Here is a 23,180-nt window from a genome sequence, read left to right as displayed (position 1 = left end):
ACCCTCTGTAGGTGTTCATTCTCTTTGAAGCACGCTACTTTCTCTTGAACCTTCTAGGGCCGGCTAAGAATTCGCTATGAAGAAAAGTAATATTGTCATTGACCGGTCTTACAGAGCAAATCTAATTTTCTACTTTTATGGTTTTATCAAGCAACAGTTTGTCAAAAATCACCCTCGTACCCTGAAAGATGAAAATCTATGCATTGGGAGGTATACTCTCTGGAGAAAACTTTATGTTTTCACAAACCGAGGACCTTTTACTCTTTCTTTTCAGGGAAGGGGACAAAAGTAGTAACTGCCCTTCAGAATGATAGAGCTATTCCTTCAGAAAGGCCAGTTTATCCACCCGGCATTAGGGCTCATCCCCCAGCCTCGGGCCTTCTTTGAGAATTTCAAAGGCCTACCAACAGGAAAAAAAAAAAAAAAAAAGAAATGACTGGAACCATAAAAGAAAGCCTGCAAAATAAAAACCAAGGGTATTAATAAATAGAAGTATTTGTTTACAATCACAGGTATATTCATGTCAGCTGCATTTCCTGTTGATGTTTGATATGAGGTGGGTCGAACTTTCCCAAGTTGAGCCTCTGATAAAAAAAGCCCTATTTTGCAGGGTGATATCAAAGATGACCACAACGGGAAGCTGGCGATGAACTGAGTGGATGTATTTATAGCACAGTCTGGTTTTTGTTTTAAGATTTTATAAAATAGCGATTGGATGCACTCCACCCAAGTCAAGGAGCTCCACATCTTCCTTACTGCCTTCATGAGCGAAGAATTATTTCTGCCATTCGAAATTCTCAAAACGTCTGCCAGTGGTTCTTGTGTCGTGCTTTCTGATTGCCTGTTTTCACACTGGACTAGAACCCTAGTTCTAGAGATACTCGCCTTCAGCCTCTTACACCTGCCGGAGGGGAGTCCCCACCTTGATGTTTCCTTCTCACAATGACAAAGAGGCCAGATGACATCTGTTGACATCACAGAGGATTCTTATTAAAATGGAACGAAGTAAATCCCGAAACAAAGCAGGAGTACATTATAAGTTCCCCAGCCGGAGAGAGGGATTAGATTGCTAATTTAAACACAGAATGGTTTAAACATCCGGATGTCTGCCCATATTCAAGCTTTCTTCTTTCTACACTACCCTTACTTTGGACTTTCCTTCCTCTGGAAGCCAGCGTATGGAATGCAAAATTTGATCTTATATGCAAAATCATGTCTACTCCATTATCGGGTCAATTTAAGGAATTTTTCAGGGGTAATTTTGCCGCTGCTTGATTTATACCTTATGTGCGGACCAGAATGAACCACATAAAATGCATCTCCATTGGAATATAGCACGCAAGTATAGGAAGTAAAATCTCCTAAATAGTCCATCCGTATGCAAGACAACGTGATATTTTGGTAAAACATGGAGTAGTAACAGAAGACACAAATTCTCCACAGGGTACAAAATGATTATGAGAGTTAAGAGCGTCTTTCTTTTCAATAGCAGGGTTCTCTATGAGCATGTGGAATAAGGGAAGATTCCAGTCACAGGTAAAAGAGACCTTATTTAGGTGAATTAATAGGTGACGATGTTACATGAGAGAAGCATGTACTTTGGCAGCAAGAAAAACACATGCAGCGTTGAAAAGGGAACAAAAATAAATTGCAAAGCTTCCAGTAACCTAAGATAAAAGCCAGGGTTTGGCAGTGTTTATTGAGAGCCTAGAATCGGAAGCGTCCTTTCGGTTAGCACTCAGGCAGCAACAGGCTGGTGACATTTGCCACACTTGTCCCCTGAAATCCCACCTAATATTTCACTATTGCTGCCCTGAATCGACACCAACAAGAATGGAAAGCCTCTGATCTTAGCTCCGAGGGGAAATTGCCTTTCCAGACAGTCTTCCATTTAGGGTTTGTGACTTTCTTTTTTTTTCCCCACAGAGGCACACAAATAATGAACAACTGCCAGCGGGGTCAGCTTTAGCATCTCTTTCTTCTAAAGGACGCTGTTCTTCTTCTTGAGGTTGCTCTCTGCCCTCTCAGAGCTGACCTACTCTGTTGTTAGCTAACAAAGCAGTTTCTTTCTCTTAAGCATTAATGTCTTCTAAATGAAAATGTAGACAATAGGAAAAAGAATGCATCTCAAAACCCAGAGATCACCTTTAATTCAAGGGAGTAAAGGTCCACTGACTCAAAGGGAAAAAGGAAAGCCTTTCTAAGAATAAAAACATCCCCAGACTGGCCTGTAATCTCTAAAAATTCCTATTACACTTGCTTCTCCTTAACAGAGTTGGATGCTTTGACGTTACCCTCTGGTTTATTGGCATCTAGTTCATTCTTCCAGGGTTGCTTTTCTAAAGATGCTATTAGACTGATTTTGCTTTTGATTTATGCATTACATGGTCATTTTAATATCTTTCACATCATCTTGTAGGTCAAACTATAGTCTTTTCCCCTAATTTTTTTCATATACTCGTATTTCCTGCAATATTTTCAAAAAAAATTCACAGAGAGGATTTACAAATTGTGCTCTCTCCTCCCATACTGGAAGTCACCTAAAACCTTCAGATTATTGAAAGAGGAATGATCGATTAGATTTAATCAATAAATGCAATATTAATGCAACTTAACTGGCTTCATAATTTTTCTTATGGAGATACCTGTAATAAGAAAAATGCAGGGACAAATAATTCTAAATATCTTGAATTACAACGGTCAGTGCAATAATAAAAATGATAATGGACATTTGTGATGGCCTCTTCTGGGTTTCTGTGTTAGGTACTTCAAAATGTATGATCTTAGGGGCGCCTGGGTGGGTCATTCGGTTGAGCTGAGTGACTGACTTGGCTCAGGTCATGATCTCACGATTTGTGACTTCGGGCCTGTGTCAGGCTCTGTGCTGACAGCTTGGAGCCTGCAGCCTGCTTCCAATTCTGTGTCTCCCTCTCTCTCTGCCCCTCCCCTGCTCACACTCTGCCTCTCTCTGTTTCTCAAAAATAAATAAATGTTAAAAAAAAATTTTAAATGTATTACCTTAATCTTCAGAGCAATCCTAACGGTGGATATTATTATGAACCCATTGTATGGATGAAAAAAAAAAATGAAGCTCAGAGAAGTTAAAAAACTTGGCCAAGCTTACACAAGTAGGAAGTGTAGGAATTAACACTACGTACAGGCCTGCTTAATGACAAAATCCTTGTTTTTCATCATTATAGTGCTAACTTATGAAAGTTTTGTGTTCAGGATTCAGAGAACTCTTAAGAAACATATGATTGCTGGGGCGCCTGGGTGGCGCAGTCGGTTAAGCGTCCGACTTCAGCCAGGTCACAATCTCGTGGTCTGTGAGTTCGAGCCCCGCGTCGGGCTCTGGGCTGATGGCTCAGAGCCTGGAGCCTGTTTCTGATTCTGTGTCTCCCTCTCTCTCTGCCCTTGCCCGTTCATGCTCTGTCTCTCTCTGTCCCAAAAATAAATAAACGTTGAAAAAAAAATTAAAAAAAAAAAAAAAAGAAACATATGATTGCTGAGGGAAGGAATGAATTCTCTCTGATGTCTTATTATTGAAAAAAAATTCATATAAATACAAACGCTTGAGGAAAATACAAAACATGTAGTTTCTCATAAAATTAAGTTAACATAAAAATAAGTTGCGTAATAGCTAGTTTATATATTTGTTTCTTCCTAGACAGAGCTCCATATTGCTTGATTTTATTACTTACAGCATTTTAACAGAAAGTCTCAGTAGTGAATAATTTTTGAAGCCACAAGAAAGTTGTGAGGTAGACATATAACTTCTGTGAGGACTTTTTATCCCCTAGAAGAACAGAGTTAATTAAATATCAGCTGCAAAAACCAACTCTCTCTTATCTATGATGATTACCAGAGAGGCTCTTAAAGGTCCCTTTTAACCCTGGGGTTTGGAATTCGCTCTCTTACTGGATCATGTTCAAGAAAATATCTGATCTTCAACTTGGTCAAGAATGTTCATTTTCCTTGAAAGATTCTTAAAATTACTAAAGCTACCTTAATCATGAGTTTTGATTTCATCCTTACATCATCATGTTGCTGCAGAGCAAAAAAGAGAGACTGTAAACAGAGACTCAATCCAATTTTCAGTGAGAAGTCTTAAATAGAGAAGTCCTTCTGTTGCTGTTATTGTTTACTTGGTGGTATCTTACCACGTAAAGAGAACAAGGTACTGATAAGCAATGGAGTTAATAAATACAGCAAATATACATGATCTTATTAAAGAGCCAAAGTCCCTTTTTATCATTTCAATAAACAATGTTTGGGTCTCAATTTAGTAAGTGTTCTTTGGGCACTTTCTGCAGCCAAAGGACTATGTGGCTTAGTGACATGGATAAAATGATGAACATGACATAGTTCCTGCCCTGAGAGCTTATGACTTAGCTCAAGGTTTCTCTCTCTATGGGCACTATTGGCATTTTGGCATGTGTTATGGTAAGGAGGTATAAATGAGCAAAGTGCTCCTCTGGCAGGAAGCACGTTATTGTGCAGGAAGAATAGGCTCACGCTGGGAGTGGGAAGGGAAAATCTTAATAAGATTGTGGAAGTTCTTGAAAGCGTGAAGCTCAGGCTTCCCTCCCCCCTCAAAGGAATGGCAAGTCACTGAATATTCTAGATTCTGTGAGCAAAGGGAAGAAGACATGATTAACGGGTGACTGGGGGAAGATGGATTTGGCAGTGATGTACAAGATGGAAGGAGGAAGAAGAAAGTAGCTGAAATGCCACATGAGCACAGGTGCATTCAAACAGAAGGGATAGGTCTTGCTTTTGGATGCCTCCTCCAGAACTGTGAAGAAGGGCAGAGCTGAAAGCGATGTCAGGAACAACTGAGGAAACCATATGGCAATAACTCAACTATGTTAGCCGTAACCTTAACCACACCGCACTTGAATTATTAGCTCGTGTGCCTGTCTATTCACCAGGCAGTGTGCTTCTTGAGGGCAGGGATCATACTGCATTCGTCTTTGAATGGCACACGGTAACTCAAGGCAGGTTTGCAATTTATGATTGAATGAATAAAAAAAAAAAAAAGAAAGAGAAAAAGAAAAAAAATCATGCTTCTTTCAAAGGATGGTGAGGATGCCATGAGAAAATGCATTCAAAGCACTTAGCAGCGTATCTGGCATTCAATAAATGTTTGATAAATATTAGCTATTATTATCATCGGCATCATCATTTTTATGACTCTAAAGAATAAAATCACTCCAAAACAGAAACACAGTTCTTCACAAAGTGAGAGAGTAAACCATTGTTCTTCGATATTATGCCAAACACCCAGCTTGCTTCTATGACTTATGAGAGTTTGAGCATAAATTAAATGGTTGAACATATGATTGCATTCATGTTCCCAGAAGTACGTTATAAGTACATCAATCAAGACAAATTTCCAGGCTCATTTTTGTGCAACCTGTCATGCAATTTAGGCAATGGCTGGAACTCCATTAGAAGGCTGGGACAGCCCTCCCGCCTTCCTTTTCGCACAGGTTGTTGGAACAGCTGCTACAATGCTCTTCTTCAAAAGACGTGCAGTGGCTCCCTCTGTGTTACTGTCTTTATCAAAGTAAACAGAAAGTTAAAGGCATTGAATACTGTCGCCTGCAGCCATGCCCAATTCCCTCTTTCCTGTGAGCCCACATTTAAGGATAAGCTCCAGGGCAGACGCATCATGTAATGGTTAAGACTCTAAGCTCTTGGGTATGTGACAGAGGGACCTGGGTGTGAATCCTAACTAACGCCACCACTTCTGGACAGCATGGCTTTGGATAGTCTCTTAGGTCAAGTGTCAGGTTAGTGAGTTATAAAAGCACTTAAACAAAATCACAACTGGTTACAGTAAATTTTAGAGGAGATCAGGATCTCGGTGTAACACATAATAAACTTTATATGCAACAGATGGCAGTTATTACTGTTATTTATCCATGTGTCCTTATCGAGCTATGTATGCATCCATCCAATTACCTTCACGGAGAGTTAATGCCTGATCTTTAACGGAAGCTTGTATGAATTGTGGGATGCTTATATCCAGTTTTTTACTAATTAGACTGTATTTATTAGTAGCATCTACAAAATATTTCAGAGGCACACATGAAATTAACGATGAGTGATGAGCATTGCTTTCCTCCTACGAATTCTATTCCAGGGTTTTTCAAACTGGGGCAATTTTATCTTCCTTAAAGGTGTTTGAAGACAAAAATGATCTTTTATTCATTGACTGCCGTGAATGACATAAGTAGACATAAGACATACACATTTCCTAGCCTACCCTAAAGTGGCTTACAGTCTGTTGTGGGAGATACTAAATATAATGGTGGGATAATAGAGAGTGACAAATTATGAAAAAAATTACTAGGGAAACTAACGAGTGGATCTGATTTGGATTGTCAGGGTGATGGTAGTAAGAAAAATCCTCATTAAACATAGGGGTGCATATATCTTTTCAAATTAGTGTTATCATTTTCTTTGGGTAAATATCCAGTAGTGGAATTATTCGATCATTGTGTGGGAACCTCCATACTCTTTTCCACAGTAGCTGTATCAATTTACATTCCCATCAACCGTGCATGATGGTTCCTTCTTCTCCACATCTTTGACAATACTTGTTCTTTCTTTTTTAAAAAAAAAAAAACCTTTCTGACAGGTGTGAGGTGATATCTCATTGTGATTTTCATCTGCATTTCCCTGATGATGAGTGATGTTGAGTATCTTTTCATGTGTCTGTTTGCATCCATATGTCTTTTTTGGAAACATGTCTTTTCGAGTCCTCTGCCACTTTTCAATGAGATTGTTTGGTTTTTGAGTGTTGAGCTGAGTCAGCTTTTTATATATTTGGGATATTAACCCCTTATTAGCTATATCACTTCCAATATCTTCTCTCATTCAGTTTTATACAGCAATAAAAGGAGTAAGATCTTGACATTCCCAACAACATGGATGGACCTAGAGAGTATTATGCTCGGGGAATTAAGTCAGACTAAGAAAGACAAATACCATATGATTTCACTCATGTGTGGCATCTAAACAACCAAACAAATGAATAAACAAACAACAACAACAAAAAGTCAGAAAAAGACCTACAAAGTGATGCCAGCCATATGAAAGGGAGGTAGGGAATGGGCACTACGCTCACCGAAAAAAAACAAATAAAGGTCTTCCTTGATGAAGTAATTTAATAACTAAGTCATCAGCAAAATTGTTTCCATAGTAAAGCAAACAATTATACATGTTGTGAGGCAGACGCCTAGCTTCAGGGGAATTTCAAGATAAAACACAAAATGTAAAGAAATCTTTTACTTGTCCTGGGCTGTTCCAAGCTGTCTTATCAGACCGTAGGGGTGCAGTTCGTACTGCTTTGAAAAAAACTATCTGCTCTGGTAACAAGGAAGACGCAGAGACTTTTTGTCCACTCAGGGGAGTGCTCCTAATTCTTGCCAGTACTGATATTCTTCTTTGTGGGCTACAGACACCAAGGCTGGAGTTCCCGGCTTGGCCTGCACTTTCAATACATGATGACTCTATCCTTGCGTTCACTTATAAATCAAACACTGGATGGTGGTAGGCTTTCACTAAATCAGTGGTTTTATTGTAAAATTAACTCTAGCTCTGTTTTTTCATTTGTGTGTATACCAAACTTTAAATACAAGTTTAAGAAGGAACGCAAAGAATCATGGTTATTAAATAAATTTTCTACTGAACATTCTTGTGTTCTCAAACTTAACATTCTATGTTTAAAACATTTAAGAGCAACTCTGAGGTTTATGGTAAAGTGTGATGTGTAATTCTGTGGAGACACACGCATTCTGATGTTCTTGTTTTTGCCAACCATAGAAACCTTTGCTTTTCCTAGTTTTTTAATTATTTTTGAGAGGGAGCACGAGTGAGAGGGGCAGAGAAAGGGGGACAGAGGATCCAAAGCGGGCTCCATGCTGAATGACAGTAGCGAGCTGGGTGTGGGGTTTGAACTCACGAACAAAGACGTCACGACCTGAGCCAAAGTCAGATGCTCAATCAACTGAGCCACCCAGGCACCCCTTTCCTCCCTAATTTTTAAAAGTAATAGGTATTCTTTTCTAAAACTCAAAGCATACAGATAATTAGCAAAAGGAAAATAAACATTATCACATTAGGCAGAAGTAGACTGCTACATATGGGTATGTTTTTTCCAGAATTTCTCTCTGATTATTCTTGACACGGCATCCAGCGTGATCTTTTAAAATGCAAATCATTTCCTATCATTCCTCTGCTTAACACTCTCCAAAGGTTTCCAGCACATGGAATAAATTCCACATTGCTTACTCTGCCCTTCAAAGTCCCATGTTACTTGGCTCTTCCTCTCTCTCCGACCATGTATTTTTCTACCAGCCCCACCCCCACCCTCCATCTGTAACCAATCTCTCTGCCCCTTTACCTCTTTTGCAAATCTGTAAATCCCTTTTCTGATTTGGCTCACCCTCTGTCCAGGGAATGTTCTCCCCAAACTGCCATTAACCCCAATTCATAAGCCACAATTCAACTGTGTTGTGCTTTGTTTTGTTTGTTTTGTTTTAGAGTGGCCTCTCTTGATAATTTACCTAAAATAATCCACACTCGCTTGACCCTGACTCTTTCCCCTTATCGCCTGCTTTGATTTTCCTCATTACTCCCTGCATTCACATGACATGGTTACTTTACCTGGATATATGTCACAGAACAGGTCATCAATATGTATTTTTTAAATGGTTGAATAAATGCATATACTAACTAGGATAATTTTATTAATAAAAGTAAGATCATTCCACACATACTGCCTGCCACCCTTCTTCAACACCTAACCATGGAATCATAAACAGTTTCCTATGTCTATAAAAATGAAATGCATTATTTTAAGGCCCACATAATACTCCTTGGTAGGGGTGCATCTTATTTAACCAATCCCTCAGTGTTAGAAATTTTTCTTTTTTGTTGTTGGTTGGTTGACGGTTTGCTATTAGTAAAGATGCTTATATCAACACCCTTGCGCATATATCTTTGCAAATATATTTAATTATTTGCTGAGGGAAAATTCCAAGAAGTGGAGTTTCTGAGTCCCGAGGTAAAAAAAAAAAAATGTTCAGCACTTGTGATACATAAATTGTCAAGTTGTCCTTCGGAGAAACTGTACTAACACTGTTTCTCACCATAAGTACCCATTTCTCTGCAGGGCTGTATCAACCAGATTAGAATTCTTGACGATTTTAGTGAAGTATTTAGTGAAGATAAGCATTTACTTATCTTTTGGGGGTACAGAAACACATTCTTAGCTAGCTAGTGAACGCAGCCTACTGTCAGTCTTCATATTCCAGGTTGACTATCTATAGAATAGACCTAAAATATTAGAATAGCAACAATGACAACAAAGTCTCAATTTGTCCTTAAAGAAATCTAACCAAGAGGGCTATAACAAGTGAGGAGAGAATAATGAGGTCAAACAGTGAAGGTTCTACACCAATACAAAAAAAGAACAACAAAAAAATCTGCATTCCTCAGTGTAATTTGATATTTCTTTAAAACAATTTTTTTTAACGTTTATTTATTTTTGAGACGGATAGACACAGAGCATGAACGGGGGAGGGGCAGAGAGAGAGGGAGACTCAGAATCCGAAGCAGGCTCCAGGCTCGGAGCTGTCAGCACAGAGCCCGACGCGGGGCTCGAACTCACAAACCATGAGATCATGACCTGAGCCGAAGTCAGACGCTTAACCGACTGAGCCACCTAGGCGCACCTATAATTTGATATTTCTTGGAAGTCCCTGAAAAATGGGATGTCCTTACTACACATGTACACCTTAGGCTTAGCCAACTCAGATGGAGAACCTTGCTATTTCGGAATAAAATAGGCATTTATGTTGGTCCCTTTGAAATTTGGCTTCCCTGTGGTCACCGTTGCTGTCTGATCCTTTTACTTTCATGGTAACAGAACGGGGGCGCTGGATGTGGTTGTGGAGAAGAACTCCAAAATGTCTCTGTATTTTAAATCAAAGTGAAAATCGGAATAAAAAAGATATATATGCAACTTTTAAGCCACATGCACATGTATAGATCTTTTGAGTGCTAGCTCTCTGTGTTCTTCCAATAGAAATGGCTCACTGGAGGAATATATTTGTATACAAGTATTTTCCCAATTTGGAGAAGTACTTTGCGAGGTTATTATTAAATTCTATAATACAGTTTTTGCTAAAATTGCTACAGACTTACCATAATAAAATAATGTCAGTTAAGTACATTTTCCTCTTTTTGTATGTAAAGTAACCACTTTTACTGTTACTGATACATTAACATATCACTTTTGGTTGATTCCACTTTGCAACTGATCCCAAATATTAAATTATTCCCAGAAAATTCTTGGCATCAAGTCCCTTTGCAAAACTAGGGCTTGCGATCTTGGCAGTAATGGGAAAGTTGTACGCCGATTGTAAGGTCTTTCATTTTAATCTTGCTCCCACTAGAGAAGATTGATATAAATAAAATTTAAATAGAAAACACATTTCAGATGCCAACAGTGAAAAAGACTTTGTCAGCCTAATGAAAAGGTATCAATTTTCTCTACTTTATTCAATAAATTGTGAGTCATTTTCTAAATGGATTAGATTAAAGGAAAGTTCAAACTCCCAGGGAGATGCTCTTGGCAATGATGGAGACTTCAGACAAGGGAAAAAGGACAGGGCACATAAAACCTCTTAGGTCTCTTCAGATCTATAAAAATTGATAGCAAGTAGGAGAGAGGTGTCTCTAACCCTGAACTCACCTATTGCCTTAGAAGCCAAATCATGGGGAATTGAACAAGACACATTGTTTCTCTTATTTTATTAGGATGACATGGGTGGTTGAGTAAATTACAACTGAGAACATGGAAACCTTGGGAGGGGTGAGTCGTGGATGAAAAGCCTGTGGCTCTCCATGCTTTCTCTGCCTGTCTCATAGATGTATGCTAAAGTAAGAGAACAATATGCTCTAATGCGATTATGCTCATGCAGTCTCTGTGGGAGACTCTGAATACCTTCCGGTGTATTATAATTAATTTAACTTCAGAAAACATAACCTACCTTTCATGTGAGGATGAAATGTGTAAACTTTGATCATAGAACACTCTCGGATCTAATGCGATTCTTGTGTACGTGTTTGAAATGGCAAAATAATTTGATAACTGAATATTTTTGTAATTTAGAAGAACTGCCCCAAACCTCTTTAGCATGTGCATTCATTTGCCAACCCCTTGAGAACTGGGAAATAAGAATCAATGTTTTATTTTCCTCTACAGATACCACACAACTAGCATGGTTATTTGTGTGGAATTGTCTGAATGGTTTGGAAGAATTCAACTTTCCTTATCAGAAAATATTTATAGGCTGTCTACTCTATGCTTAGCACCACTTGATATAGGCAGTCTGAGTGACACAAAAGCAAACCAGAGCTGTCACATATGAGTTTTAAAGTAGAAGAGGAAATAAGAAATCTTAAGGTCCCGATTCCTAAACATTTAGTTCCAGTAATACCAAACACTTTGAAGCTGTGACCAAGATGGCAGAATACGAAGACCTGGAACTCACCTCCTTCCATGGGCACACCAAATCTAAACCTACATATGCTGCAATTCCTCCTGAAGAAGAATCGAGGGCTGACGGAATAGCTTTTGCACACAAACAATAGAGGCACCACACAGAGGAGGGCAGGATAGATAGAGACATGGTAATGATGGGAATCTCACTCCCACTATGATGATCTAAGCTAGGAAAGGATATCACTGAGAGGCCAGTGCACTGACTGGCCTGCCCTGGGACACAATGGAAAAAAAAAATAGTTTCAAAGGCAGCTGGATTATAGGTGAAGGCAATCCATTTATTAGCCTTAGCCTTAGACAAAGGTGGGGAACTGCTAGAACTCTCTCTGGAGGGGGAGGCACTGGCAAACTCCACTTTCTACGTTTCCTCTCTGCCTTGATAGCATGGGTCTTGGTACCCTAGCCAGCCTTCCAAGGCAAACCAGAGAGCCCCAAGTCCCCAGCTCACCCCAGCTCCAGCCATTCTACCAAGGTGCCACTGGCATGGAAAGCCCTGGGAATCTCCCGGCCCACACCTGTTCTGCCTCCAAATGTCCCACCAAAGTTGCTCTGTTGTATCCTGTCCCAGGACCCATTTCGACACCCACAGGAGCTTCAGCCACCCACCAGGGTGGCCCTGGTGTGGTGCACCTTGGGACTTCCCTGGCCCACACCTGCTCCAGCTCCAGGAGGTCTGTCAAAGCTGTCAGCACATGAAATCTACATAGTGGAGGTTCCTACATGAGGCCGCTCCTTCAAGACAGGGAGAGGTAGTTGTTCCACGTAACTAAGAGAAACAAATAGAAGTCAAACGAAATGAGGAGACAGAGAAGTATGTTTCAAGTGAAAGAACAAGATAAAACTCCAGAAGAAAACCATAATGAATCAGAAGTAATTCACCTGACAGAGAATTCAAAGTCAGGGTCATAAGGATGCTCACTGAACTCCCCGAAGAGTGGAGAACACAATGGGAACTTCAATAAAGAGTTAAATAATATGAGAGAACCAGTCAGAGTTGAAGAATATTGTCAGTGAAATAATAAGAAATATATATATACATATATATATGTATATATATATGCTAGAATCAACAACAGATTAGATGATACAGAAGAATGGATCAACAATCTGGAAGACAAGGTAAGAAAAAATCATCCAATCAGAACAGCAAAAAGATAAAAAGAGTTTTGAAAAATGAAGTTAGTTTAAGGGACCCCTGAGACAACATCAAGGGTATTATCATCCACTTTTTAGGGCTCTCAGATGAAAAGAAAAAGAGAAAGGGGCAGAAACCTTATTTTAAGAAATAATGGCTGAAATTTGTCTGACTCGGGGAAGGAAACAGACATCCAGGTCCAGAAAATACAGAGTCTCAAACAAGAAAATCTAAATAGATCCATATCAAGACACATTATAATAAAAATGACAAAATTTAAAGATAAAGAAAGAATCTTAAAGGCAGCAAGAGTAAAACAAATAGTCGCATATAAGGGAAATCCCATAAGACTACCAGCAGAATTTTCAGCAGAAATTCTGCAGTCCAGAAGGGACCGGCATGGTATATTTAAAGCACTGAAAGGGAAAAACTTACAACCAAGAATACACTACCCGGCAAAGTTATCATTCAAAATTAAAGGAGAGACAAAGAGTTTCCCAGACAAGTAAAAACTAAAGTTCATCACTAAACCAGACTTACATGTTAAAGGGTCTTCTTTAAGGAGAAACAACAATTAACTAAAAATAAGAAAACATCAAAGAAAAAAAATCTTACTAATACAGGCAGATATATAGTAAAGGTACTGAGTCAGCTACTTAAAAAGTTGGGATAAAGGTTAAAATACAAAATTTGCTACACCCGCATGTAGTTATGTTGTGGTTTTACAACGTGTTTAAACTTAAGCAACTATCAGTTTAAAATAGACTGCTATATACATACAGGTCAATATATATGAACCTCAGGTAACCACAATCAAAACCCTACACTAGCTACACAGGTAATAAAAAGAAATGAATACAAACACAAAACTAAAGAAAAATACCAAATCACAAGGGAAGAGACCAAGAAAAGAAGAAAGGAACAGATAAAAACTACAAAGACAGCCAGAAAACAATATTAATAAAATAACCGTAAGTATATACCTATCAATAATTACTTTAAAAATAAATGGACTAAATGCTCCAATCAAAAAACATATGGTGACTGAATGAATAAAAAAAAAGGCTAATTTATATGCTGTCTACGAGAGACTTACTTTAGATCTAAAGACACACACAGATTGATAGTGAAAGGATGGAAAATTATATCCTATACAAATGAAAACAAAAAGACAGCCTGAGGAGCACTACTGACATCAGAAAAATAGACTTTAAAACAAAGACTGTAACAAAAGACAAAGAAAGGCATTACAAAATGGTAAAGAGGTCAATTCATGAAAAAGATGTAACATTTGTAAATATTTATATAACCAACACAGGAGCACCTAAATATATAAAGCAAGTATGAGCAGACATAAGGGGGCAAATTGATAGTAATACAATAATAGTGGAGACTTTAACAACCCACTCACATGAATGGATACATCATCCAGACAGAAAATAAATAAGGAACATTGGCCTTAAAAAACACATGAGACCAGATGGACTTGATAGATATATATAGAATGTTCTATCCCCAAACTGCAGAATACACATTCTTCTCAAATGCACATGGAAGATTCTACAAGACAGATCATGTTAGGCCACAAAACAAGTCTCAACTTCAAAAAATTAAAATAATATCCAGTGTCATTTCTGATCGTGACAGTATGAAACTGGAAATCAACTATAAGAAGAATGATGGAAAAAACACAATCACATGGAGACTAAACAACATGTTACTGAACAACCAATGGGTTATTGAAGAAATCAAAGAGGAGATAAAAAATTACCTTGAAATAAATGACAATGGAACCACAGCTTTCCAAAATGTGTGGGATGCAGCAAAAAAGGGAAAATTCTAAAAGGGAAATTCAAAGCAATATAGGTCCACATCAAGAATTAGAGAAATCCAGGGGCGCCTGGGTGGCGCAGTCCGTTAAGCATCCGACTTCAGCCAGGTCACGATCTCACGGTCCGTGAGTTTGAGCCCCGCGTCAGGGTCTGGGGTGATGGCTCAGAGCCTGGAGCCTGTTTCTGAATCTGTGTCTCCCTCTCTCTCTGCCCCTCCCCTGTTCATGCTCTGTCTCTCTCTGTCCCAAAAATAAATTAAAAACGTCGAAAAAAAATTAAAAAAAAAAAAAGAATAAGAGAAATCCCAAGTAAACAATCTAAATTTACACGTATAGGAACTAGAAAAAGAACAAACAAAAGTCAAAGTAGGAGGAAGGAAATGATAAAGATCAGAACAGAAATTAAAATAAATACAGAAAAAAAGCAATAGAGAAGATTAATGGAACTAAAAGCTGGTTCGGAAAAGTTAACAAAATAAGTAAACCTCTACTGTGACTCATCAGGAAAAAAGAGAAGGCCTAAATTAATAAAATCAGAAATGATGAGGAGTAGTTACAACTGATACCACAGAAATACAAAGGATTATAGGAGATTGTTATGAAAAATTATAAGCCAACACACTGGAAAACCTCAAAAAAGGAATGTTTCTAGAAACACACAAGCCAAAACTGAATGATGAAGAAAAAGATATTTGAATAGACAGATTACAAATAATGAAATCGAATCAGTAATTTTAAAACTCCCCCAAAACAAATGTCCAGGACCAGATGGTTCACAGGTAAATTCTACTAAACAGTTGCATAAAAGTCACTACTGATTCTTCTCAAATTATCCTCCCCAAAAAATTAAAGAGGAAGGAATACTTCCAAACTCTTTTTATGAAGCCAGTGTTAGCCTGATATCACAACCAGACAAAGAAACACACACAAAAGAAAATCATAGGCCACTATGCAGCAGATGCAAAATTCCTCAACAAAATAGTAGCAAGCCAAATTTAATAATAAATGAAAAGGATCATACAACATGACCAAGTGGGATTTATTCCAGGGATGTAAATATGGCTCCATCAACATGATACACTCTATTAACAAAATAAAGGATAACAATCATTTAATCATCTCAACAGATGCAGGAAAAACTATTTAACAAAATTCAACGTCCATTTATGGTAAAAACTCTCAAGGAAGTGGGTATAGAAGGAATGTACCTCAACATAACAAAGACCATACGTGAGAAACTCACAGCTAACTTCATAGTTAATTGTGAAAAGCCAAAATCTTTTTCTTTAAGACTGGGAATAAGACAAGGAGGCCCAACCTAGCCACGTGTATTCAACATAGTACTGGAAGTCCTAGACAGAGAAACTAGGCAAGAAAAAGACATAAAAGTCACCAAATTGGGGGGGCGCCTGGGTGGCTCAGTTGGTTATGCATCTGACATTTTATTTTGGCTCAGGTCATAATCTCAGGGTTCCTGAGAATAAACCCCATATCAGACTCCATGCTAACAACTAACAGCGCAGAGCCTGCTTGGGATTCTCTCTTTTCCTCTCTCTTTGCCCCTCTCCCACTTGTGCACGTGTGCTCTCTCTCTCTCTCTCTCTCTCAAAAATAAATAAACTTTAAAAAATGTTACCAAATTAGAAAGGAAGAAGTAAAACTGTTACTATTTGCAGATGACATAACACTTTATATAGAAAGCCCAGGATTCTACCAACAATCTACTAGTACTAATAAATGAATTCAGTAAAGTAAGAAGATACAAAATTGACATACATATACCAGTTGTGTCTCCATACACTAACAAATAGGTATCAGAAAGAAAAATTAAGAAAAAAAAATCTTATTTACAATTGCATCAAAAAGAATAAAATACCTTGGAATACACGTAACCAAGGATGTATGAGACCTGTTCTCTGAAAACTCTAAGATACTGATGAAAGAAATTGAAAGCAACACAAATAAATGGAAAGACAGACTGTGGTCATGGATGGGAAGAATTAATATTGTCAAAAGGTCCATACTAACCAAAGCATTCTATAGATTTAATGCTATCCCCAACAAAAAACCAATAGCATTTTTCTCAGATCTATAACAAAGAATCCTAAAATTTGTATGGAACCACGGAAGACCAAGAATAGCCAAAGTCATCTTGAGGAAGAAGAACAAAACTTGAGGTATCATGCTCCCTTCAAATTATACTACAAAGCTGCAGTAATCAAAACAGTATGGTACAGCATGTAAACAGATACATAGGTCTGAGAACCCATATATAAACTCACGAATATATGGTCACTTAATCTATGATAAAGGATGCTAGATTATACAATGCAGAAAAGGCAGTCTCTTAAAAAAAATGGTGGTGAGAAAACTGGACAGCTACATGAAAAAGAATGAAACTGGACCACTATCTTATACCATACATAAAAAAATTCAAAAAGGGGGGCACCTGGGTGACTCAGCCAGTTAAGCGTCCAACTTCGGCTCAGGTCATGATCTCATAGTTTGTGGGTTCGAGCCCTGCACTGGGTTTTGAGCTGACAGCTCAGAGCCTGGAATATGTTTCAGATTCTGTGTCTCCCTCTCTCTCTGTCCCTCCTGTGCTTGCACTCTGTCTTTCTTTCAAAAATAAATAAACATTAAAAATAATTCGAAAGGGTGTAAAGCCTTTTGAACATACGACCTAAAACCATAAAAATCCTGGAAGATAACAGGCAGTAAGTGCTTTGATAGGATTCTGAGCAATAATTTTTTTGGATCAGTCATCTCAGGCAAGGGCAATCGAAAGCTAAAATAAACAAATGGGACTACATTGAACTAAAAAACTTCCATGTAGCAAAGAAAACCATCAGCAAAAAGGTAATGTACTGAATGGGAGTTAATATTCACAAATTATACATCTAATAAGGAGTTAGTATCCAAAATACATAAAAAAAACTTATATAACTTAATATCAACCCCCCCCCCCAACAAACAACCAATTAAAAAATGGGCAGAAGGCTTAAATAGACATTTTTCCAAAGAAGACTACAGATGGCCAATAAGCACAGGAAAAGATGCTCAACATTATTAATCTTCAGGGAAATGCAAATGAAAACCTCAATGAGAAATCACCTCACACAAGTAAGAATGGCCAGTCTCCAAAGATAAGAAACAACAAGCTCTGGCAAGGATGTAGAGAAAAAGTACCCTAGTGCACTGCTGGTGGGAATATAAATTGGTGCAGTGACTGTGAAAACAGTATGGAGATTCGTCAAAAAATTAAAAATGCGAACTACCATATAATTCAGCAATTCTACTTCTGGGTGTTTACACACACACACACACACACCAGAAAAGAAAGAAAAGAAAACACTGATTTGAGGAAATGTATGCACCCCTATGTTTATTGCAGCATTCTTTATAATAACAAAGATATAAAAGCAACTTAAATGTTCACCGATGGATAAATGAATAAAGATGTGGTATATATACTATGGAATATTAGTCATAACAAAGAATGAAATCTTGCCATTGACAATTCCATGGATGGACAGGGAGGGTACTATGCTAAGGGAAATAAGTCAGGTAGAGAAAGACAAATACTACATGATTTCACTTAAATCTAAAATCTAAACCAAACAAAAACACAAGACAGAAACAGACACCTAGATACAGGAAACACAGCTGGTTACCAGCGGGAAAGAGATGGGGGGGGGGTGGCAAAATGGGTAAAGGGAATTGAGTGGTACAAGCTTTCAGTTGTACAATAAATAAGTCAGGTAATGTACAGCATAGGAAATATAGTCAATAATATTGTCACAACTTTGTATGGTGACAGATGATAACTACACTTAATTATGGGGATCATTTTATTTTATTATTATTTTTTTTTCAACGTTTATTTATTGGGACAGAGAGAGACAGAGCATGAACGGGGGAGGGGCAGAGAGAGAGGGAGACACAGAATCGGAAACAGGCTCCAGGCTCTGAGCCATCAGCCCAGAGCCCGACTCGGGGCTCGAACTCACGGACCGCGAGATCGTGACCTGGCTGAAGTCGGACGCTTAACTGACTGCGCCACTCAGGCACCCCATGGGGATCATTTTATAATGTATGAAAATATTGAATCACTATAATGTACACTTGAATCTAATAGGATACTGTATGTCAATTATACTTTGATAAAAATTCAGACACATTTTTTAAACAATCAGAATAAGCTTTTAGGAAATGCTAATATACATGGGAAAAGAAAGCTCACTATACTGGCATTTCACAATTAAAAAAATTTTTTTTTAATGTTTATTTATTTTGAGGGAGAGAGAGAGAGACAGAGCATGAGTGGGGGAGGGACAGAGAGAGAGGGAGACACAGAATGTGAAGCAGGCTCCAGGCTCTGAGCTGTCAGCACAGAGCCCGATGCGGGGCTTGAACTCAAGAGCTGCAAGATCATGACCTGAAGTCAGACACTTAACCAACTGAGCCATCCAGGTGCCCTGGCACTTCGCAATGTTTTTTTTTTTTTTAAATTATCTATTTCTTTAAAGAAAGAAAGAAGGAGAGAGACAGAGCATGAGGGGGGGGAGGGGCAGAGAGAGAGAATCCCAAACAGGCTCCTCACTGCCAGGGCAGAGGCTGGCATAGGGCTCAAACTCACAAACGTGAGATCATGACCGGAGCCAAAACTGTTTGACACTTAACAGACTGAACTCAGGAGCCCCAACACTTTGCAACTGATTTACTTCATGTTAATGACAGAGTCAGGAAAGCTAGAAAATCAAAGGAAACCATTAACGTAAATATAACAATGTTTCAGATGCAGCCATTTGCAAAAAGTTCAGAATTCTAGTTTGTGCCTTGAGGCACATATCTTCGCCTTTTGTGATTTAAAAATCTGTAAGTTTAGCTAAATTGGATGCGGGATGCACTGTGAACCCAAAGTTCAATCTGAGGGCTGAGCATCTGTGAAGAAGGTGGAGATGGTTGCACTGGCTGTGCTAGGGACTTAGTCATGCGGATTCATTTTTAATTTTTCTATTTAGCGTCTCTTTATGTCAGGTGATACTAATATCCTCTCTCCTGATCACAGCAATGGCCACAGAATCTTTCTCTCTGTCTAGAGCTTTGCAATGTGACGTTGCCTTTCCTCCCATCGAGAAGTGGAGTCTGGCGGGGGGGGGGGGCGGTGGATGGGTGAAATAGGTGATGGGGATTAAGGAGCTCACTTGAGATGAGCACTGGGTATTGTAGGGAAGCGTGGAATCACTATATTCTACACTGGAAACTAATATAACACTGTATACTAATTAACTGGAATTGGAATTAAAACTTAAAAAAAAATGAACTCTATTTCTTCAGTCCTTCTATCTGGGTTTGGTCATTTGATTTGTTTGGCCAATTAGAAATTAGCCATCATGGCACAGGAAGAGGCTGAAAGCGCTTATGTCTGGGTTTGCTGCTCTTTGGAACCCCCTGCTGACCATGATGAAAGGTAGACTATTCCACCTGAGGCCTTCCTGGATTAACTAGCCTACTAACCAGCAGATGTAGGACTGAGGTCATCCTTGACTCTAGCTCCACAAAGTCACTGCTGGTCTGTCCTCAATCCTCCCGCTTGCTGTCTTGAACACTTATCGTGACAGCTGTAACTTCAGTAGCTACCACAGCAGGAAACTGCTCCTGGTACTGACGTCACCAGTGAACGAACACCACCAGCCAATGCCTCTGGATTTCTTGTCATACGAGAAAAAGCAATTCATATTATTCAAGCTACTCCAATTGGGCAGCTGGTACTTGCTTCCTAACACAATCCTAAGTAACAGTGAAGGTATTCAATAAATACTTGTGGACTAACTGAATGAATGGATAGATGAATGAATGAACGAATGTAGTAGTTTCTTTGCACCAGACCAGAACATTGCCATTTCTAGCCACAGGTACTAGATATTCACAACAGCTGAAGAACAATTTCCTTTTTGGCATTGAAATTCAGAAATTCAATTGACCTATAGACAATCCTGAGAGTGGCTTTCGGTCCTCATTATGTGTCTCCCTATTTTGCATGTACAATCACATCATCCTTCACCACGCACCAGATGCAGAAGATAGAGAGCTGGCATAGCTCTATGTAAATGAGGCATTTTCCCAGAGCACTTCAGTGTCAGTGGCAATGTTGAGCTTTCTTAATTACAATCCAGATACGCTCACGATGGAGTCACACTAACTATTATGGTCCAGAGAAGCCGCATTCAATTTTACTAAACTATTAAGATTCATTTACATGTCTCTGGTACTATCTGGGTGAGAAGAAGAGAGCATTTAGAAATTGCTCTCTTGGTGAAATTTTCTTCTGAAGCTTGCTGTAGCACAAGAAAGAAATGGGAAAAAGGCTGAAAATCAGCCCTTAAAAAAAAAGGAGGAGGGGGAATAGCAACTAAAGAAACTCCTAGTATTTATTTGTTGGTTTAAAATCATTTTCTGTCTTAGCTGTAGCAGACTGAAATCTATCTCTACCTGAATCTGAGCCCTGGGAACAGGGTCTGAAAATATTTTTGAATTGATATGATTTTGGGAGAAGACAGGTCTGAAGAAATTTTTTTTCTTATTTTATGCTCTGAGTTTTTTAAGTTGGCTCTAACCCAAGTGCCAAGCTCAAAAAACCATTTTTATTTCACTTTCTGAGATGACAACTTTTCTTAAAGAAAAAAACAATCACCAGTGCAACATGGATTAACATGAAATTCTGAGTAAAGGCATACTGCTTTGTATTATAGATTTTTTTCCATAATACACACACAGCCTAATATGAATTTATTTCTGAGATGTTTCATGCTACGGAATGTAGCTGATCCAAAACTATAAGGCAATCATCAGTAATTTTCTAATTAGCCCCTTTCTAGATTGTAATTTAGACCAAGAAGTGCAACAGCTTGAAAAATATAGACACACGTGTCACCTTCTACTATTTGGGAGTTCAAGACAAATTACTGATATTCAAAATCAAATATAGCCTTATTTATATTCATTGCAAAAGTTGTCATCATGTAAAGAACCAAGGAGCAGGTCTCATGGAAAAAGAAAAATTAATCTGAATCCAGTATTGTTCTTGTCTGTTATTTTGGCCTCTCCAATAATAATTCCATTTCCCCCACTGAGTTTACCCATGGAGTTTACCTTGGGAGAAACAAGCCTCTCTCATTCTCTCAATTCATATGGTCATGGGTCCTAGTCCCAACCTCTGGATATTCCTTCCCCTGTGCCTCAGTGATTGGTTCAGATGTAAATGAAACTACCCCATGACTTGGTTCTGAACCTTTGATGGGCTCTTAAAGAATGTCTCTTTCCCATGAGTTTGCTAACCCCGTAAATAAAAAATCTGGTGTCCAGGACCCCACATAAAATAGTCCTGTTTGAGAACAAAGACAAAACACAGGAAATCACAGCTAAGAGTTAGTGACCAAGGACCGAGTCTTGAGCTCTACTGGATGGTCTGAGTCCAGATGTGCCTCATTTGGCATTTGGACTTTTCAGTAGCAAGCCACGGAATTTCTTGTTTTGCTCAGTCAGTTTGGTGCGTTTGTAACTAACAAATGGAACAAACCAGATTAATATAAATAGTACCTGGTTTGATGCAAATGGTGGTAATATTGTGAATTATACTTAAAAGCTTATCATCTGAAATAAACTAAAAACAATCTAGTACCCATATCCACACAGACTTATACCTGTTACATAAATTTCTTGAGCAGCAAAGTCATTGAAGTGTGACTGTTAAAAGTGAAATCTTTGAAGTCTGATCCCCTTGCTTTAAATCCTGGCTCTATTGTATGATGTTGGGAAAGGCATTAACTTCTTTCTGCCTCGGTTTTTTTTTTAATATCTGAGATGGAGATAATAATAGGACTTAAATTAAAAGATTGTAGAATTGAAGGGATCAATACACATAAAACCCCAGATCAATGCCCAATACAAACCTTAGCTTTTAATTACTATTATACAAGAAAGCATCAGCTGAGCTCATCCGGATGCAAGTCTATTAAACATAAATGTACTGAATTTCTGTACTATGTTGGGGCTAAGGACAAACTGAATAAATTTCAGTCCACATATACCCTAAGCCTAAGGAGCTTTCGGTTTAATAAAATATCATTTAATCAATCAATGTGGTCAGTGGGTTGATAAAATAAATAACACTTTGAAATCATAACACCTATTGAGCACCAGGCACTGAGCTCATTGAATTGTATTGATTCTATAATTTAATCCTTATACAAATTCTGGAATGTGAGCACCATTATTAGCCCATTTTAGGGAGGAGGAAATTGAAGCAAAGGGAGGTTACATAATTTGTCCATGCTCGCACCGCTAGTAAGAGGCAGAAGTGTGAATCAGCCCAAGCCACCTTTTCCAGAGCCGATTAAAGGTCAGAGAAATGATGTCAGAGATAAGTGCTCAAGGATGAATAGTGATTTGCAAAATAGCAAAGTGGAGAAGCATCATCTGAGTGGAGGTAATGCTGTGCACAACCCAGAGGTGTGAGTTAGAAAATTGTATTCCCAGAACTATTAGTGAGCGGTTCAGCATTTGTGGACCACTAGTGCATGTTTATGAGTGAGTGAGGGCAGGTGAGGCTGGATGTACTTTAGGTATTG

General features: G+C 38.5%; 1 protein-coding gene across 2 annotated transcripts in view; it reads right to left on the bottom strand.

Annotated features, from left to right (window-relative positions):
• TAFA1 (TAFA chemokine like family member 1) overlaps positions 1–23,180 on the bottom strand; it is a 512,889-nt gene that overhangs the window by 7,127 nt on the left and 482,582 nt on the right. The gene's annotated exons all lie outside the window — the stretch shown is intronic.

The sequence above is a fragment of the Prionailurus bengalensis genome, chromosome A2, assembly GCF_016509475.1.
Source record: "Prionailurus bengalensis isolate Pbe53 chromosome A2, Fcat_Pben_1.1_paternal_pri, whole genome shotgun sequence".
Classification (NCBI taxonomy): Eukaryota; Metazoa; Chordata; class Mammalia; order Carnivora; family Felidae; genus Prionailurus; species Prionailurus bengalensis.
Note: the sequence above shows the minus strand (reverse complement) of the source record. Positions and strands in the feature narration are given on the sequence as shown.